The sequence below is a fragment of the Sinohyriopsis cumingii genome, chromosome 16 (genome assembly GCF_028554795.1).
Source record: "Sinohyriopsis cumingii isolate HCF-2022 chromosome 16, ASM2855479v2, whole genome shotgun sequence".
Taxonomy (NCBI): domain Eukaryota; kingdom Metazoa; phylum Mollusca; class Bivalvia; order Unionida; family Unionidae; genus Sinohyriopsis; species Sinohyriopsis cumingii.
The window spans coordinates 34067639-34087384 of NC_142976.1; the positions used below are offsets into that span (position 1 = coordinate 34067639).

The following is a 19746-nucleotide window of genomic DNA, read 5'->3' on the forward strand; positions in this document are numbered from 1 at the left end:
ATGATCAAAAGGAGAATCATTCCTAAAAAACCACACATATCATTGCAGAGTCACTCATACGCTTAAACGTGCATTAAGCATATATGACTAAAATCAGTATTTGTAAACCTCATAGTTTTCATAACTTCCACATGTGTGTCGAATTATACCTGGGGAAACTAATGGTGAACTGATGCATATGGATTGATTGATTGTGGATTTACAGAGCATCAGCACAGTAATGCTATTTAGAGCCACATAAAAGGTTATAGGTCAGATTATTTACCGCTGATAAAAGATTCATTACGACCAGCAAAAATAAGTTGTTTTTGTTGTTGTAGGGTTTAACGCCATTTTCAGCACACGATAGGCTATACATGGCGGCCAGTATTAATGGTGGAGGAAGAAACCGGGAAAACCCGGGAGAGAACCACCGACCCACACGAAGCTACTGGCAACCTTTCTCACATACCCACATTGTCCGAATCCGAGACTCGAACCCATGCAGACAGAGGTGAGATGGCAGTGATCCGTAACGGATAGCGCTTTAGACCGCTTGGCCACTGGGGCCCCCAGCAATACGACCAAAACAAATGATTCTGTAGGAGAATGACTGCATTTACCAAAGAGGGTTTCACAACAAACAGTTTTTTGGTGACAGCATTATTCCAATATGCCTGAAACTTATCAAATAAGAAAGTTTTGATTCTAGGTTTCAGATCTATTTATGGTATTTTCACGTGCGGCAGTTGCATAGATAGGGCTAGTTTGCCAGCGCGTTCTGCTCTTTCATTACCTTTGATACCTAACTGACATTGCAACCAATAGTATATGATATTGTGAGAAGCACATAGGTCAGTATGTTTAATAAGAGTATTGTTAGTAATGGGTTCTACAACTTCGATTGAGGAGTGACTTAAATGACACTAGTAATTGAAGATGATAGGGTTTAAAATATATTGGTTTAATATACTTCAGAGCAAGGTCTGTTGTCTTTAGTTTTGCTTAACATATGGACGCAACATCTGGCAGCCGTAATTGTGTAGTGGTTTCGCCACTAACGAAATCTTAATTGTCATATTTGAAGAGTAGTTAATTATAAGAATTATGAAAAAGACCAGGAATGAGTTTGAGAAAGACCATTTCAAGCTCTTAAACAACGATGTTGTCTGAAAACAATGGAGAACGTGAGCAAACACATCTGAGTTCACCTGCTTAGGGATAGAGAACAGGATGAGCATCCAAGGCTCATCCCTAGTCCAGCATTTATCTCCGGTGAGATCTATGCTTTGATGGTGAGATTGTTGATGAACATAGTAAATGTCTAAAACAAAGCCCACAAAACCAATATATGTTGGTTGTCTGTGTCTGACTTGTCAAATTTATTCATGTATCCGTTCTAATATGACTAGATTATCAGGATCGTGTAAAGATCCTTTATACCGATACCAATTTACTTCTTATGCATGTCAACAAAGATGACATTTATGTGGATATCGGATCAAGCACACTCGCGAACGAATTTGAAAACAATCATAATCCAAAAAAAAAAAAATGTTGTTTAACAACGCTATGAAAAGGTTGTTGTTAAGTTCAAGAATGAGTGCTTCAGCAACCCAACTCAAGCAAATGTGGGACTACGAGCTAACATGTACTTCATTGTTGTTGTGTTATGCAGCTCCAGAGCTGAAATGAAGTTCCGGATCCAGCGAAAACATCAAGAAACCAAAGGAGTCCCAAGCGTGGTTGTGCAAAAGGATATTTACGCGTGTAGACTGGAGACCGAAACAATCTATCATAAAGCATTTCATAGCGAAGGGTTTGATGCAAGAAACGCAGTAAGCTCGGTCTTCGCCTTTTAATATCTAGGAGTAGATTACAAAAATATGTCCTATTCTAATCCTTGTTATAACTGCCTCTTTCCTACGGATGAATGTATGAGAAGTAGGCCAATTGCTTGATATCGTTGAGGTTTTTTTATTCACTGCTGGACTGCATCATGCCTGCCAACTAAGGCGCAAAAGACTTTTTGACACTAAGTTTAAAATCAGTGTATTGTATTTTAAAATCAGATGGTTGTTGAGATAGAGACTTTTAGGCAGCGTGAAATGCTTTTGTATTACTTTTAATACCAATATGGCTGAGTAACTAACAATAAACTATGTTGTAGGAGGTACTCAGTTCGGAATGTTCGATATCACTATTGATCAGTAATGGGTTTTCCAATTTTCTATCATGTAGCGACTGAAGTACGGATAGTGAATCGGAGAAGGTAATGTAGTTTAAAATACGATTGTTTTCAATGTATTTCATAGCAAGGTATATTCCTCTGATTTCGGGTGTAAAAAATCGATGCACCATTTGGTAAGCGAACCTTTATCATGTGATTTCCATTATGTGTAAATTCTTGATTGATTGATTGATTGATTGATTGTTTATTTAACGGCGCATCAGCACTTTTAGGCTATTTAGCGCCAAACAAAGTGTTATTTGTACAATCTTTTAAAACTTATAAAAGGTCCTATATCGACCAGCGATATAAAAGAACAAATGGTTGAAATTAAAAACAGTAAGATGGTAACGGTGCAAAATAAAGCTTCCCGATCAACGGGAGATGTAAAAAAGATGAATAGGTATTAAAATGGGACGGTACATATATTGCATAAAACTGCACAAGGTGATAGCATAAAAGTCAGAGTTTAGAGTAAATATTTACAGCTTTCAAGAACTCTATAATACGAGTGATGTTTATAGTATCAAAAAGTTCTTTCATGTCATGCACAATGTAATAACGATCGCGCGTAGGTTGTAGGTCAAAGCACTCTATCATAAAGTGCTTCACAGTGAATGGTTCATTGCAAGAAATGCACTCTGGTGGGTCTTCACCTTTTAGTATGTGGGTGTGGGTGATATAAGTATGACCAATTCGGATTCTTGCAATGACTACCTCCTCCCTACGAATGGTTCTGTAGGAAGGAGTCCATTCTCCTAGAGTTGGTTTGATTGCGTGAAGTTTGTTATTTACAGCATCATTCCATGATGCCTGCCACTTCTGACGTAAGAACTTTCTGATACAAGGTTTAAAATCAGTATATGGTATTTTAAAATCAGATGGTTCTTGAGAAAGGGACATTTTAGCAGCGCGATCTGCTTTTTCGTTACCTTTAATACCAATGTGGCTAGGTAACCAACAGTATATTATATTGTGGGAGACACTCAGCTCGGTATTTTTTACGAGTATGTTTTTCAATAATGGGTTCTCCAGTTTTCTATTGTGTAGTGACTGGAGTACTGATAGCGAGTCGGAGAAGATGATACTGTTTAAAATACGGTTCTTTTCTATATGTTGCAGAGCAAGGTCTATTGCTCTGATTTCGGCTGTAAAAATTGATGCTCCATTTGGTAAGCGAACTTGCGTTGTGTGATTTCCACAAACAAAGGCTGCAGCAGCCTTTTCCTCATCCTTTGATCCATCAGTGTAAATTCTGGTGTAGTTTTTAAATTCGGTGAGGAGTTCATGGTAAGAGTTGTGGAAGATAGAAGGGTTTGTTTCGGATTTTTTTCCATCGTGTAGCGTAAAACGTACTTTTGGTTGTTTAATTAGCCAGGGTGGTGTTTCGGAGATGGATGTTTTCTGAATTTTTGAAAGATCTATATTTGTAGTGTCAAGGCTGGATGATATTCTAATGCCAAAGGAAGGTATGGCGTTTGGTTTATTTTCGTATAAAGTTTTGTATTTCGGTTGAAAAACAGCCGAAAAAGCAGGATTCAGAGGGTTTGATTTTAATTTGAGAGCATACTGTGCGGAAAGCATTTCTCTACGATGCGATAACGGTGGTTCATTCGCCTCAGCTAGAAGGCTTTCACACGGGGATGTTTTAAATGCTCCCAGAACCAGTCTTATTCCCTGATGATGAATTGGATCAAGCATTTTAAGATACGATTTTCTGGCAGAACCATACACAACGCAACCATAGTCTAGTTTGGAGCGAATAAACGTTCTATATAAATTCAGGATGACTTTTCTATCAGCACCCCAGTCGGTGTGCGCTACTACTTTAAGTAGGTCAAGTGCTTTTAAGCATTTGGCTTTCAAGTTTTTTAGGTGTGGAATAAAAGTCAGTTTTCTGTCAAAGATAATACCCAAAGCAGCAGGGAAGTTCTACAGACCAGGTGGCACAGACGAAATTAACCCTTCTAGACAAATAATTTCCGTAGAAGCCTCAGAATTCAAAAATAAAGCCTCCTACGCGAAATAATCTGAAAAATTCCCCCCAAATTTGCATTTTCGGACACAAAAAAAATGGCAGCTTTTTTGGGGGGGGGTATTGTAAAATTTATTTGGCATTGCAAATTCCGACTGCGGATTTTAATTTTATTTCACAATAAAACAATATTGTTGAAAATAAGATGAGTCGAAAAGTTAGCACAGTTGGAGAACCTCATTCGGCCAGATTAGCACGAGAGCAATTAGCGACATTAAAGAAGTTTATTCCGACAAAACAATTATTTAAGAGAAATGTTCGTGGTTACGAAGATATGCAGCATGGAATTTCAGAAACTTCGGCAAAATGGTTGAAGCCAGTGACCGGAACAATTGAGCAGGTTGTATATGGCGACGAAAAAGATCCAGATACCAGGAAACGCGGAATTTTTCCTATGTTGAAAGGTATTGAGGAGCAATCACGAACATTACCCGAGCGATTAGCAATAGCAGCAGCGGCGCAACAACTTGCAATTGATGATGGAGGACAACCTGGAGGAAAAAAACCTGGAGGAAAACCTTTAATGATAAAAGGAAAGTTTAATATTGAGAATTTAAGAGAAAATTTTACCGAGGAGGGATGGAATATGATATCGCGACCTCTCTCGGCATTGTATACTATAGAACAAATTGGTGATTTTGCGGAAAATTATTTTAGCGATCGAAATGAATATTTGACTCCAATAGGAAAAAAAAGATATGGGACTCGTGATAATTGGTACAGCATGGTATATAAAGTTTATACGGGAAAAACACATGTGAGTGTAGTAACGGATCCACGTTACAGAAGATTTTTAGAAGCGGCAAGAGATACACAAAGATTTAATAAGCAAGTAGCGGACGAAAGAAAACAAGAGGAAAAAGAAAGAAAACAACAGGAGAAGAAGGAAAAAACTAAAAAACGAGGGAGAAAAGAAACACCACAGGAAGATATTCAACAACAGGAGTCAATATTTCAACCAGAGGAATTAGAAGTTAGACCAACACCTAAAAAACGAGGAAGAAAAGCAGCACCACAGGAAGATATTCAACCACAGGAGCCAATATTTCAACCAGAGGAATTAGGAGCTAGACCAAAAGAGAAAACTCTACCACAGAAAAAAGAGAGAAAATCGAAAAAGAAAAAAGATCAGAGTGATGAACCGATAATTGTACCTAAATACATATACGATGAATCTGGTTCGTTTATTCCTGATCCTAGTTTACCTGCTGATAATTATTTGGATGAAGATAACATACATGCAATTCGTGAAGATGATGTTGCGAGAGTTGTAATTGCTTCAAAAACTGATTTGAAAACTAAAAAAATTTATTTGAAAAAAGATATTAATGCTGATAAAGTCAACGATGTTGTTTGGCATGCGATAGTTTATTTTGGTAGTTTAGGAAAACCAATAAATTTTAAAGATGATGATTTTTTAAAATTTTTATCGGATATTGTTAATTATCAAGTAAGAAAAGATGTAAAAATTTCAACACCCAAATTTGAGGGTTCTCTACCCAAAAGTAAAAGTTCGTCACCTAAAAGTAAAAGTTCGTCACCTAAAGATGAAAGTTCTGATTCATCCTCCTTTGATATTCGCCACTCTATTGAATTTCCTGAAATACGTGAAAAGTTTTATCCTCACACAGAACGCCCCTGGTGGAAAGACCCACCTCCGGAACCAACAGCTTCAAACTACAGGGGTCCCACTGAGAAATATTTATTATACGATCCTGAGGGTAAAAAACTAGAAAGACACCCGGCTGGGACTCCCCCATCTCCACCAGAAATATATTCACCACGGACGTCGTCGGGAACATCGCCGGGGTCATCATCAGAGGAGAAGAAGAAATCTTCAACGCCGTCAGACGATTTATTCTACGTAACGCCATTGGAATCTCCAGAATCACACACAGGAAGTGGATATTCAGTTTGTCCCGATAGTGTTGTCAACGATGTATCTCGTCTTGAAGTATTAATCGGAGGAAAGCGAGCAGGAAATAATTCCCGTGAGATAGTCAACGAAGCATCAGATATTTGTCAGCGATTATTCCGTGGTGGTATCATCGATTCTCACATTTACAAGGAGTTTGTCGATGAACTCATCGATTAAATCAACACAATTGAAATAATATGATTATTCACAAACATCAACGCAGACCTAATCAGGTCCGCATAGTAAACTCTCGATTGCCAGTATACAAATATATTCACGGTAATGGATTCGGCGATATCGTTGGAAGTCTTGTCACGCGAGTAATACCTAAAATTGGACCAATGGTAAAACAACTAGGATTGAAAGCGATAGGAAAGATAGGTGAGACTGCTGTTTCTGGTATCGGTAATTTGGCCAGTAAAGGCTTCAACGCTATCAAAAATAAAATATTAAGTTTAGTACGTAAAAAGCAACCTGTTAAATTACCCATTACCAGAGAAATGCCACCTGAAGTTAGTAAGGTCATAAATGATGCGGCAAATAAAAAAATAAATGATCTAGCACAGGAAGCTGCTATAACAAATCTGGCGCAGGAAGTTGCTAAAACAAATCTAGCGCAGGAAGTTGCTAATACAAATCTCGCAAATGAAGTTGCTAAGACAAATCTAGCAAATACAAGTTTTGTTTCCGGTAGTGGTCTTCGTTTTAGACGATATTATTAATAATAAATGTTCGCACAAGTGTCAAATGAAGTATTTGACATGGATGAACCCGTAGGCAGGGACACATCAGTGCGAGATTTTCAGTATTTCTCGTACGATGTAGTTGAGCCAAATGCTCCTGGTCGCAGGGAAATGCAAGTTCACGATACAACAAGATATTTTCTTCCATCTGAGGCTTATATTGAATTTGTTGGGAGAATTGTAAAAACCGACAATACCAACTTTGGAGCAAATTTTAAAGTTGGATTGGTCAATAACGGCATTATGGCATTATTCAAGAGCGCCACTTACATGATCGATGGAAGAGAGATTGAAGCAATTACGAACAATGTTGATATAGCAACGACGATCATAGGACTAGCAAGATACTCTGATGATTTTACCAGATCAGCCGGCCCTAGTATGATGTTCGCCAAGGATAACTCTGATCATGCTGATCATAATTCATTTGTCATTAGACGACCGCATGAGCACACTGCCGCTGCCAATATTGCTGACGTCGAAGCTGTGATAATTAACACTAATGACGAATACAATCTTGGATTTGCCACACGAAAAAAAATGTTAATTGGGGGTGAACGAAGATTTTCCTGTGCAATTCCATTATCTCACATTTTTGGATTTTGCAGGCATTTCAGAAAAGTTATTTACGGAGCGAAGCATACGATATCTTTTGTTCGAGATGCAAATGATGATAGGGCCATCTGGCGAGAAGCTGGTGCAGCCGCTGATATTGGTAAAATTGTCCTTGAAAGAATTACCTTGTGGATGCCAGCAATAGTTCCATCAATGATCGTAGAAGAAAAATTATTATCATTTATGAATCAAGGAGGAAAATCCATCATGTCTTGGCTGACAACGATGACCGACTCCACTGATAATGTTAATATTAACGGAATATTTACCTGGCGAATTGCTTCACAGCAGGGCTCTTCGGCACCTAGACACATCTTTGTTGCTCTACAAAACATGAATAGAAATGATCAACTGCATAGTCACATGGTATTTGATCAATTCGAGGCAACAAACGTTTCACTGAGAATAAACGGTCAGCAGGAGCCATCCGAGGAAATAGCCATCGATTTTCCCCAATATACTACGGCACGCGCGTATCATCGCTTGCTAAGTTTTATGGGTCGTGATCAAAATATTGATACCGGATTGCAAATATCACAGTTAGATTTTAATACTCTCTATCCCATCTATTACTTTTCCCTGGAACATCTCGATTTGGTAAAGCAGTCTGTCGTTGATATTCATTTCAAAGCCAGAATTAACACAGGAGGAGGAAATGCAAGAGCAATTGCAGTTATTCTCAGTGATAGAACGATGATTCTAGAAGGCATCAGTGGTAGAATGAGAGTCATCGATGCACCCGTAGAGAACATGTAATAAATTCTAAATTTAGATTAAGTGATTATTAATATGCCATACGATCACGTCAGCGTAACTCTGACCCCCGGTCAGGTGAAAAAACTTCATGCAGCAACAACAGCGCGACGAGGTTTAAGTTTAACCTTAAAAAGTAATCAACTTCACGGTGGACCTAACAAACTATCGTTAACTAAAAATCAACACGGACATTTCACCAGAGCCAGATCAGCAAATACTGGTATTCGCCTGAATCTCTCGATAGGAGCAATCAGAGATATGATCAAAGTAGGTGGTATTTTTCCATTGGCTGCGCTTATACCCGCGTTAATAGCAGGCGCAAAGGCAGTAGGATTAGGTGCACTTGGTGGGATAGGTTCCGCAATAGCAGGAAAAGTTGTTGGAAGAGGATATCGTAAAAAAAAGGGAGGATTTATCTCCCCCTTCTCTCTTCTAGCAAAATTGATGCAGCCGCAACAAGGATCCGGCCTTTATCTAAGACGACCCCCGTACGGATCCGGTCTAAGTCGAGCCTACCAGCCTCAAATTTAGATTTAATAAGTGAAGCAAAAAAAAAGAAAATAAAATTTTTCAGAGGCGTATTTATGCGAGATCAACTACCAGATAAACCAAATCCCACTGAGACAGGAATAATAAATCTCGATAAAAATTCCGGTCCTGGCACTCACTGGGTTGCTTACGCGATTAATCCTCGCGAAGTTATTTACTTCGACTCATACGGATTAGCACCGCCAAATGAATTTATCAAATATGTGTCAAAACTAAAACTTCCGGTTTGGTATTCAACACTTCCAACACAAACATTAGCAGATCCACCAATATGCGGCCGGGAGACAATTAACGTCCTTGATGCAATTTCAAAATCATCTCGTCCTTTTCGCAAAATTTTATTTGAATATACCGTAGATAAATATCATGGTTGACATTTACGGTAGGTCTCTCTTTAGGAAAGAAAAAAAAGATGCAGTCGACATCGATACATCAAAGTTTGCAACCAAGAGCGATATTAACAATCTTTTATCGCTGTCAGAAGTTGATCCTGGCGAAGTTGCTGTTTTTCAAAATACCGAAGGGCGATTACAAACTAGTAACGTTAAAATAACTGATATAATCAAGCGAGACGAATACCGCGATCACATTAGTCAATTTACTCGCCAATCGGAGATGGTATTAAAATCTATTGCTGATATCGCCGATATTATAGCAAAATTATCCCTGAAGGCCGATAAAGCATTACACGACGAACTTCAAGATAGAATGACAAAAAGACTTAATAGGCTAAATAACGACCTTAAAAAACTTGACGATGCTTTAGATAAATTTAGCAAAAAATTTGACGAGAATATAAAAACATCAACTGATACTTCCTCCGCCGCAAACGAACTAGCAAATAAGAAAGCCGATGACGATCTCAGCGAGAAAATAAAAAAAATCAACGAGGAAATTACTGGTATTCTTGCCGAAATTAACGAAGTAAATATCTTGATGAGCCAGAAACCATCGATCGACGATCTCAACAAAAAAATCAACGAGGAAATTATTAAACTCGGTAATGTTGTTGTTCCTGAATTTACCAGGGGGATTAACGCGATGCAAGTACAAATAAAATCCATCAACGATGAAATTAACGTGGTACGTGAATTGGCTCGTCAAAAGTTAGATACATCAACGTACGACGAAAAAATTCAAGATTTAAACACGAAACTTCTCGCTACAATAGCAAAGATTGACCAATCCGACGATAAAACTGGTCACGCCACTGACGTAAAGCAATTAGGTAGGGAAATTATCGAAATAACCACAAAAATTAACAATATCAACACAAAAATATCATCGTTGGATATCCCAATATTGAAGAAATTCTATATACCAAATAAATTGATAGATAGAATTACACAATTCGATCCAACATTTGTGTTAATCATAAATGATTCTATCTGGACACCCGATAATGATTCTTTTGAATTTACCGCGCCAATTGCTGGCGTATATCGAGCAAATATTATCTCCGATATAAAATTTAAGGTACAACCGAATCAGAATAATAAAATTTATGAATTCTGCCCTGGATTTTTTATTATTATTTCGTTAAGTGAATATAGCAAAACAACATTCACGCTAGAACCGCCAGACAGATCAATATTCACGCCAAGAACCAGCATGGGAATTGTGCATTATTCTATAATGTTCGAATATTTATCCGAACATACGCCATATTATCTGCAATTGTTATCGTAAGATACTAATAAATGACAGCATCGGATTACCGTTACAATCAAGCTCGCCTATGGCAGGATTCGTTGCGAAAACAACTTGACGATTATCAAACAAAAATAAATAAATACCAGCGCAAATTAGTTATCATTGATGTTGCAGTGTACGCAGTATCAGCTGTGGTCGCTGGTGCAGGAATAATTCTATCCGCGGTAACAATGATAGCGCCAATCGTAGCAACAATAATAATCTCGTCAACAACAGCAATCGCGGGTGTTCTTAATATCATCGCGAAAAAGATATCATCGTGCGCAAATGAAAAGTTATCTTCGTACAAAAGTAAACTAACTAAAGTTAGTGACGCGTACTCGAAGTTATCATTGTTACTTTCTGAGAGTCTCAACGATGGTATTATATCCGATCTAGAATTTTCTTCAATGATTAGTATTTACTCGGAGATTGAACAAATGAATATTAATAATGTCCGAGTTAGCCCAGATCGTGACAAACACGACACCACCAACAACAACGTTAATATCGCTAAGTTCAACGAAACCAGAGTTTAGCATTAATTTCTCAACACCAATTAACGTCAACGAAATTGCATTAACACAGTTGCGTGTCTACAATAGCTGGCCCAATGTTAGATCGAAATCATTTGGTAATTTGATGCCAAATAATTCACTTGTTTTTGCAAATAAAAATAAACCCGATGGAACACCCGATTGGATCGTTGTTGGTATACCAACGGGCAGTTATGAAATTGATCAACTGAATAATGAGTTTACCACTAGAATATCAAATTTAACCGGCGATGCTACTCCGGGAATAAAGATATCTTCACATGATCCAACACTATCGTCAATGATAGAAGTGAAATCACCGTACGTGGTAGATATTTACCAATCATCGATTAGAAATATATTAGGTTGGCCCGAGGTTGCACCTCTAGCAGAACCAAAGAAATCGGATGTTATTATTCCAGGTTGGTATGATGAAACCCTTCCAGAACTACCGGAACCAAAAAAGGAAGATTTTACAACCGACGAAGGATGGTATGGAGATATCAAACACAAACCTTTGATCAACAGCGCCATCAATCTCATGAATAACCACAAATTTAACCTAGTAATGTTCGCTTTCACTTTTATTAACGAAAGAATTCTCTCGTGGTTGCCTCTTCCTAAAATCCCCCCAGATGTGAAAATCTTCGACGCTACCCACATTAACAGGATAATAGCCCCCATAGACGGTATCTTGGTAAGAAGAACACTAGACGAGTTTATTCAAGAACACGAATTACAATTAAATTTATTGCGAGGATCATTTCATGAATGCATCCTAAATAAATCTAGTTCATGTAGCGAAATTATAAAGCACGTGAAAATTTTAAATCAACTTGCGAATGATATTGAATATTATCATGATATGTTTATTCGGGCGATAGTCGACGATATATCAATTGCCGACTATGTTCTTCCTATTAGCAAATTCGAGTTGATCAAGAACTCGGGTGAGAAACAAAAATTCATGAGAGTATTTGAATTAACCGAGGAAACACTACCAAAATTTAAATTTCCCAATTCTGATTTTGATGCGATGAGAAAATCCGTCACTGATACCATTGATGATTTATTTCCGAAATTACATGCCGCATGGACCAAAAAAGTACATTCAGAATTGATTCTTAAACACAATAACGATCCTGACAAAGGTGGACGGCACATATCGCCGGGTATCGTTAATATAACGGAAGTTATCGCGATTTATCTTCACGCGGATGTTGTCGAGGGTAGTTACAATGTTGATTCGTCAGTGTCGAATCAAGCGAATCAGGGTTTTATATTGTATTCATTTTCACCTAGCGCATCTCCCGGTTATTTGATAATCAAGGAGCCAATGAATCCGTTTTACCTGCGATGTCATAATCGATTTTTATCAAGAATAAATTTCAAATTAACGGATCAGAAAGGAAATTTACTTGATATACGAGGAGAAACTGTAAGTATCAATCTTTTGGTGAAATCGTGAGAATCTCTGATTTTTAAATCGCAAGTGAATTTGTTAAATCTATCTCCCAGGAAAAAATGGGCGAAAAAAATAAATAAAATCCAGGGAAATTTTCAAAATTAATCTTTTTTTTTTGTTTTGCGGAGATATTCAATTATTCTTCGTCACTCTCCGAATCAAATATTATTGGTACATAGGAGAATTTGATCCACGAATCAGCATCATAAGAAAATGTTGCGTTGTATTTTCCTTCTGCCACTCGTTTTACTGAATGCGAGTCAATAACGAAATATTTTGCTGCTGCAGACATCGATGTAAACGCGATTTCCTCACCTGTTGCTTGATTCACTGATTTAACAGTCCTCGAATAATTAGGAAATCCACGGTTATTACCAAATCTTGAATTTTCACTCTGGGTTACCGCGCGCAGATTGGAAAGTTTATTGTTAAGTTTATTACCGTCAATGTGGTCGATAACAAGTCCTCTCTCTATTGGTCCTTTGTAGCATTCGAATATAAATCTATGATTCGAATAACATTCTGTTCTTTCATTTCTTTTATGGACTGTAAATTTGAGATATCCCGAATTACAAATACTACCAACACGTTTCTTTGTTTTGATGTTTCTGACATTACCATCCTCAGATGCTTCGTAACCTTCGATGATGGGATGCGATTTATATTCACTCATGGGAATCATTGATTTCATTTCCATATATGATATTCTCTTTGTTTAAATCGAAATTTGCTTTGAAACGATTAATATAATCTTCTTCGCATTTTATTACCGAGGAGGATCTTTTTTCATAATATCTCCGTAACTCACGATATTTTTTCCCTCCACAGGAGAAACATAATCTTGTCTTTCCTCGAATGCCAACTTGACAAACTAAACATCGCTGTGGTCCTTTGTTACCTCGTCGAATTTCGTATATATGAGCGCCACAATATTCACCTCTGCAGGATTTGTTACATGATTTTGTTGATCCAACTGTTATCCACGCGCATTGCTTCATTATATTTAGATATTTGTCTAAAATATAATAATGGATATATTTGATCTTGATGAGGCAGAATATATCATTCCTGAAGTTGATAGTGCGAAGAAGGAATTTTTCGATGATGGAGCGATTCATGTTTGGTCAACTTGGAAAACTAATTTTGTTAATGCTACGATGAATCTAGAGCGAGCGAAAAAGATAATCGAACATATAAAAAACTCACACAAAGAAGAGAGATTTATTTTCGGAATAAAATTTATTGCACAAATGCCCGATGACACTTGGATTATTCGCGATAAACGAGATCCAGTACGTGGCGGTAAGAAAAATGTCGTTATTGATAAAAATTCGAAACCAGGATTGCTGCTGGGGATTGATGGTCCTTATTATGCTAGGGCGTATCCTTCTAGTGCTGTTGTTTATGGAATTTATCGGCTGAATAATAATCCTGATGTGAAAAACCTACCTACGATGAGGGAATCGCCGATAATAAATTGCGTTGCTGAGCGAGTTATCGAACATATGAGGAATGCCCGTCGCGGATCTGGTCTAACTCAATTGAGATTGGATAAAATTAATTTATGGGCAAAGACAGTTGTTGATGGCGCATCAATCGATGATGTTGCTGCGTTAAGTAAGAAACTTAAATTTCCTATTACGGTTAAAACACTATCGGGTGAAATATTATATTCATCGCCGTATAATTCTCGAGGAACACCAATCGAAATTGTTGATCATAATTCACATGCGTGGAGTCAGTCGGTAATGATATTCCCGCGAGATCGTGTTGTTAAGTTTTATCCCGTGGAATCCAAAGATAGTTCCGATGCAATGTTTAGGTTTATCAAACTATTAGCCAAGTCCGATCCAATATCGATTTGGTTATTTTCTAGCGAAGAAAGATACGATCAATTTATCTTACCACGCGGAGATATTTACCGAGATGAAATATTACATGAATCAATGAGAAATATCGCGGTGAAGTATTCATCAAATCCAGATCGATTACTGACAAATTGCTTTACTGTTCCGTCTGTTGCCGCTCATGCTGCTAGAGAAAGAAATTCGTGGAAACCTACAAGAAATGAATTTCTTAATGATATTCAACTTAGCTGTATCGAATACGGCCATGGAGGATTATGGAATACCAAATATTATTTCGAAGATATGATTTCCGTTGATATGAGCGCATGCTATCCTGGAAGTTTCCTTGGGTATGGCGATTGTGCAAATTACTTTGCTAAATTCGGTCATCCTACTAACGAGATGACGAGAGTGGCAATTAACGGACCGTTACCTGATTTTATAATGACAGGATTCGCTTATGTTACTTCATTCGAACTTGCTGAAAATTTGCATAAAATTTGTTATATTTGGTTTGGTCGGCATTTATCTCAGCGAAGATGGGTCCCTACGGTATTGTTGAGATATATGTTGGATTCGTCGATGTTGATATCGCTGACGGTAAGTGAAGCAATTATATCGTATAGAAAGCAGACCGAGGTGTGGTTGCCGACAGATTGTGAGAACGCGAAAGATATTGGAAGAAAAATAATTGGTAAATTTACTCAAGGAGGATCAGTTGATCATAAACACAGACACGCTAGGTTATTTATCAATGATGCTGAGATGGATTTTATTATTGCTGATACAGTGTCGCGTGGAATATTTTGCAACAGAGAAAATATTATTATTGATGGAGAAAAATTAGGAACAGTGATAACTTATCTCGATGGAGAGTCAGCACAGTATACTCATTTGCGGTCGTCAATGCTCGCTTATGTAAGTATCAATTTGCTGTCAATGATAAATAAATTTTCTGATATCGCGGTAAGGGTTGCAACGGATTCATTTTATATCAATAAGAAATTTCAATGTAGATTGGAAAATTTAATCACCGATGGTTCCTGGGGAACTTGGAGAATAAAAAACGAGGATATTCTAGATTATTGTGAGGACGCGGATGTAGAAGATTGCGATAAGTTTCATAAAGATAAATGTGATGAAATATCAACAGCATCATCTGCGTTTGATCCAATTTCACGAAACAAATTCGTTTACCTAAATGGTCCTGGCGGTAGTGGTAAAACAACAAGAGCAATAAATTTATTTTCAAATTCTGATATGATCGTGTTGACTCCAACTCATAGATTAGCGCGAGAAATAAAACAACGTGGCGTTAATTCTTGTACTTATCACAGTTATTTCAAGTACAGCGGTGGATTGTGGGATCCGGCTCGAATGGGAAACAAATATATCAACAAGATTATAATATTTGATGAAATTTGCACAGTAAATTTAGTTATACTAAAATCATTCCTAAGTTGGTTGGAAGAAAAAAATACTGCAGTAATAATGTGCGGCGATCATGGGCAACCTGATCCTATTGATGGTGAATCTCCTCACAGGTGGCTTAGAAATTTTGTAGATTATTATGAAGAAATTGACGCTGATTATAGATCTAATGATATTTTACTGACCGAGTTTAAAAAAATGATTCGATTGCAACCTAATAAGTTTCAATGCGATGTGATGAGAAAAATAATCGACGAAACTTCGATGGATCTTTTTCTAAATTTGTGGCGTCCTGATCATTTGATAGTTGCTAGTAGGAAAATTATTCGCGATGCTATTCAGAAAATATTATTCAAACTTCATTGTGAGAAATTTCCAACGCTACAGGTTCCGTTGTGCTATAGGCCAGCTGATACTAGAAAACAAAATATTAATGTTACTTTGCCGTGCGGAGAAGAAAAAATAATGGTTTTGAACGATATTATTTTCGTTGATATTAATCTTGTCAATGATGCAATAAACGCAGAAAGATCACCGTGGAAACTTGGATATGCAGCAACGATTCACTCGTCACAAGGATTAACAGTAGATGGTCAAGTTTGGATCGTCGATGATAGAATTTCCTGGTCAAATTTAGTTTATCTAGCAGTTTCTCGAGTAAGAAAATTATCTCAGTTAGGTAGGATTAAATTTCACATTAACGAAGATGGCGGTAATTGAGTATCTCTTGGAATTACTTGTAGTTCTTCTTTGGTAAATCCTCGTTGTGGTGCTAATGAATCTAGAAAATAAATTGCTGGTCTTCCTGATGATCTTGTTACGGCCGATATTTTATGCGTTGTAACACTCCAGTTTGGATCGGTTGCTCTTTTTCTGCCACCTTCAGCTTCTCCCTCCTTATATAAATATCTGACCGTGACGCTACCTAACACAGGTGGAATAGTAGAATCTCGCTTTAGTGGTATTTTTGTCTTTGTAATTGCAATTGCGGGTTTCATTGATATTGTTCGTGTTACTTCGTTATTTAGTGCGTTAATCACGTGAGGTAATCTTGTTACCCAATCGTGAGATCGTTTATCTTGGATAAATTCTCTCGCGTACTGATATCCGAATAATCGTTCTGCAAGAGTTTTATTGAATCTCTCAACGATAGCTTGATTGTGATGAACACCTACAATACCGCGACGGATTTTAACATTATTCTTTTTCATCAGTGAAGTAACCGCGCCAAGAAATTCTCGACCTGGATCAACCTGGAGAAGCTTTGGCCATGTTAATGGAGATCGTGAATAAATTTCGCTAAACGCCTTAGCAATATCTGTTGCTGTTTTATTCGATAACGGTTCCGCTTCCTTGTATCTGCTAGCGATATCAACAACCGTCAGAACATATTTGTATATAACTCCGTCGACGGTATCGTAAGGAAGAAACATAAGATCAGCCTGATGGACTTCATTAGGGACACTGACAGAGAAACTCGCATATGATATTTTCTTAGGCGGAGGAAGATAAATTTGCCAAACTGCTTGCCTCGATAGCCACGATTCAGCGACAGATTGCTTTACTTTTGCTGCCTTAGCAAGTTTGGCTATTGCTGATTTTCCTTTCCAAAATCCTCGCGGAGAATAATATATTTGCTCCATTATAAATTACCAGCACCTAGTACTAATTTACCTTTCATTGCTCCTTTTATCAACCAAGTTGCCAATTTCTCTTTGAAATTTTTATCAGGAATAGCATCTATTGCGTGAATTAATTTAATATCAGCGAGATGTCTTTGTTGTAAATCTCCGCTGCGATATGCAAGATCGTGATAGTAGCATGCGTTATCGATAGCGTTTACTGGATCCTCGCCAGGATTTGGTTGATTATTATCGTTAAGTCTTATATCTAGCCTTGTACCAGGTCCGCAGTAATTATATCCTGGTAAATGTTTCTCTCCGGGATATTTCGCCCAAGGAGCTCCAGGCAGATTTGTTAAGGAGGTTGCGATGTCTCCTCCGGTTCTACTTTTTTTTTTACAAATCTAAACTTAATTGTCTTACAAACTTCACATTCACCTTTGATTGCATTCCTGTTGTTGCGCGTAACGACTTCGATTGGATTTAGCGTAGCAGTTCGAGTGCGACACTTAACACAATATGAATCCATAATATCCTAATAACATGAATGTAATTGATTTTTCAGCCACAAAGAAACGCGAGCAAGTAAAGCACACCGAGGCATTACCAAATTCGATAAGAATGATAATTATTGGACCATCTGGTTCTGGAAAAACGCAATTGTTGCTAAATTTGATAATGAGATGGTTAAAATGGGACAAATTATACTTGGTTGCGCCATCCGTTGATGATCAGCGATGTTATAAAGTACTAAAGGAATTTAGCGATAAAACTGAGGATGGCACAATAGAATTTATAACGGATATTAATGAAACTCCATCAGTAGAAAGTTTAGATGGCGATACTAATAATCTTGTTGTTTTCGACGATGTGATGCTGGATAAGCAAACTAATCCGGCCAGGATATTCTCGCGCGGCCGACACAAGAACACCGATGTGATTTACGTGACGCAGCGATATACGCAAATTCCAAAGGTTATTAGAGATAATTGTAATATTTTATCAGTTTTCAATGGCGTTGATACTCACACGCTAAGAAATATCCATCAAACCTGGTGCAACGGCGATATGGACATAAATAAGTTTAAAAATTTCTTTAGTCACGCTCAAGCGACTCCGCACGGATTTGTCACGATTAATCTTCATGATCCGCGTAGTAGATATCGAGTCGGTCTTGATCAAATTTACTCATAAAATTGCAACCCAAATTTGCAATCACAAACAAATTTTACCACCCCCCCCCCAAAAAAAGATGCATTTTTTTTGTGTCCGAAAATGCAAATTTGGGGGGAATTTTTCAGATTATTTCGCGTAGGAGGCTTTATTTTTGAATTCTGAGGCTTCTACGGAAATTATTTGTCTAGAAGGGTTAATTTCGTCTGTGCCACCTGGTCTGTAGAACTTCCCTGCTGCTTACCCAAAAATTTTGTTTCCTCAACAACTGGAATAGGTGTTCCGTCCAGCGTGAGTTTAGGTTCATCGTGGTGTCGTCGTAATTGACAGAAATGCATACATACCGTTTTTGATTTCGAGAATTTGAAACCGTTCGTACTAGCCCAATTTTGAATCTTGTTGATATTTTGCTGTAGTTGTCTTTCAATTGTATGCATGTGCTTTGACCGATAACATATGAGAAAATCGTCAACATATAGTGAGCAATCCACACCAGGAGTCAAACACTTGGTGATTTTATTAATTTTGATATTGAAAAGTGTCACAGATAAAATGCTGCCCTGGGGCACACCCATCTCTTGCTCGTGCAAATCTGAGAGAGTACAGCCCACTCGTACCTTGAATTCTCTGTCGGAGAGGAAGTTGGATATGAAAGAGGGCAGACGGCCTTTTAGACCTAGATCGTGCAGGTCTTTTAGTATCCCGTACTTCCATGTTGTGTCATAGGCCTTTTCTAAATCAAAGAAAACCGCTACTAAATGTTCTTTCTTGATAAATGCATCGCGAATGAATGTTTCTAGTCTAACCAGATGATCGTTGGTGCTCCGTCCATAACGAAAGCCACTTTGGAGAGGAGATATTAAATTGTTAGTTTCCAGGTACCATACAAGCCGAGAATTGATCATTCGTTCCATTGTTTTGCACATGCAGCTTGTGAGTGCAATAGGTCGATAGTTGGTAGGATCTTCACTATCTTTACCGGGTTTGGGAACTGGTATTACTGTTGCTTCTTTCCATATTTTAGGTAGGTTACCAGTAATCCATAAATCATTGAAGAGTTTTAAAAGAGATGTTAAAGATGATTCATAGCAAGGTATATTCCTCTGATTTCGGGTGTAAAAAATCGATGCACCATTTGGTAAGCGAACCTTTATC

At 37.6% G+C, this 19746-nt stretch overlaps 1 protein-coding gene across 2 annotated transcripts in view; it reads right to left on the minus strand.

Annotated features, from left to right (window-relative positions):
- The window catches only part of LOC149780184 (uncharacterized), a 63749-nt gene that overhangs the window by 12840 nt on the left and 31163 nt on the right, over nucleotides 1-19746 (minus strand). The gene's annotated exons all lie outside the window — the stretch shown is intronic.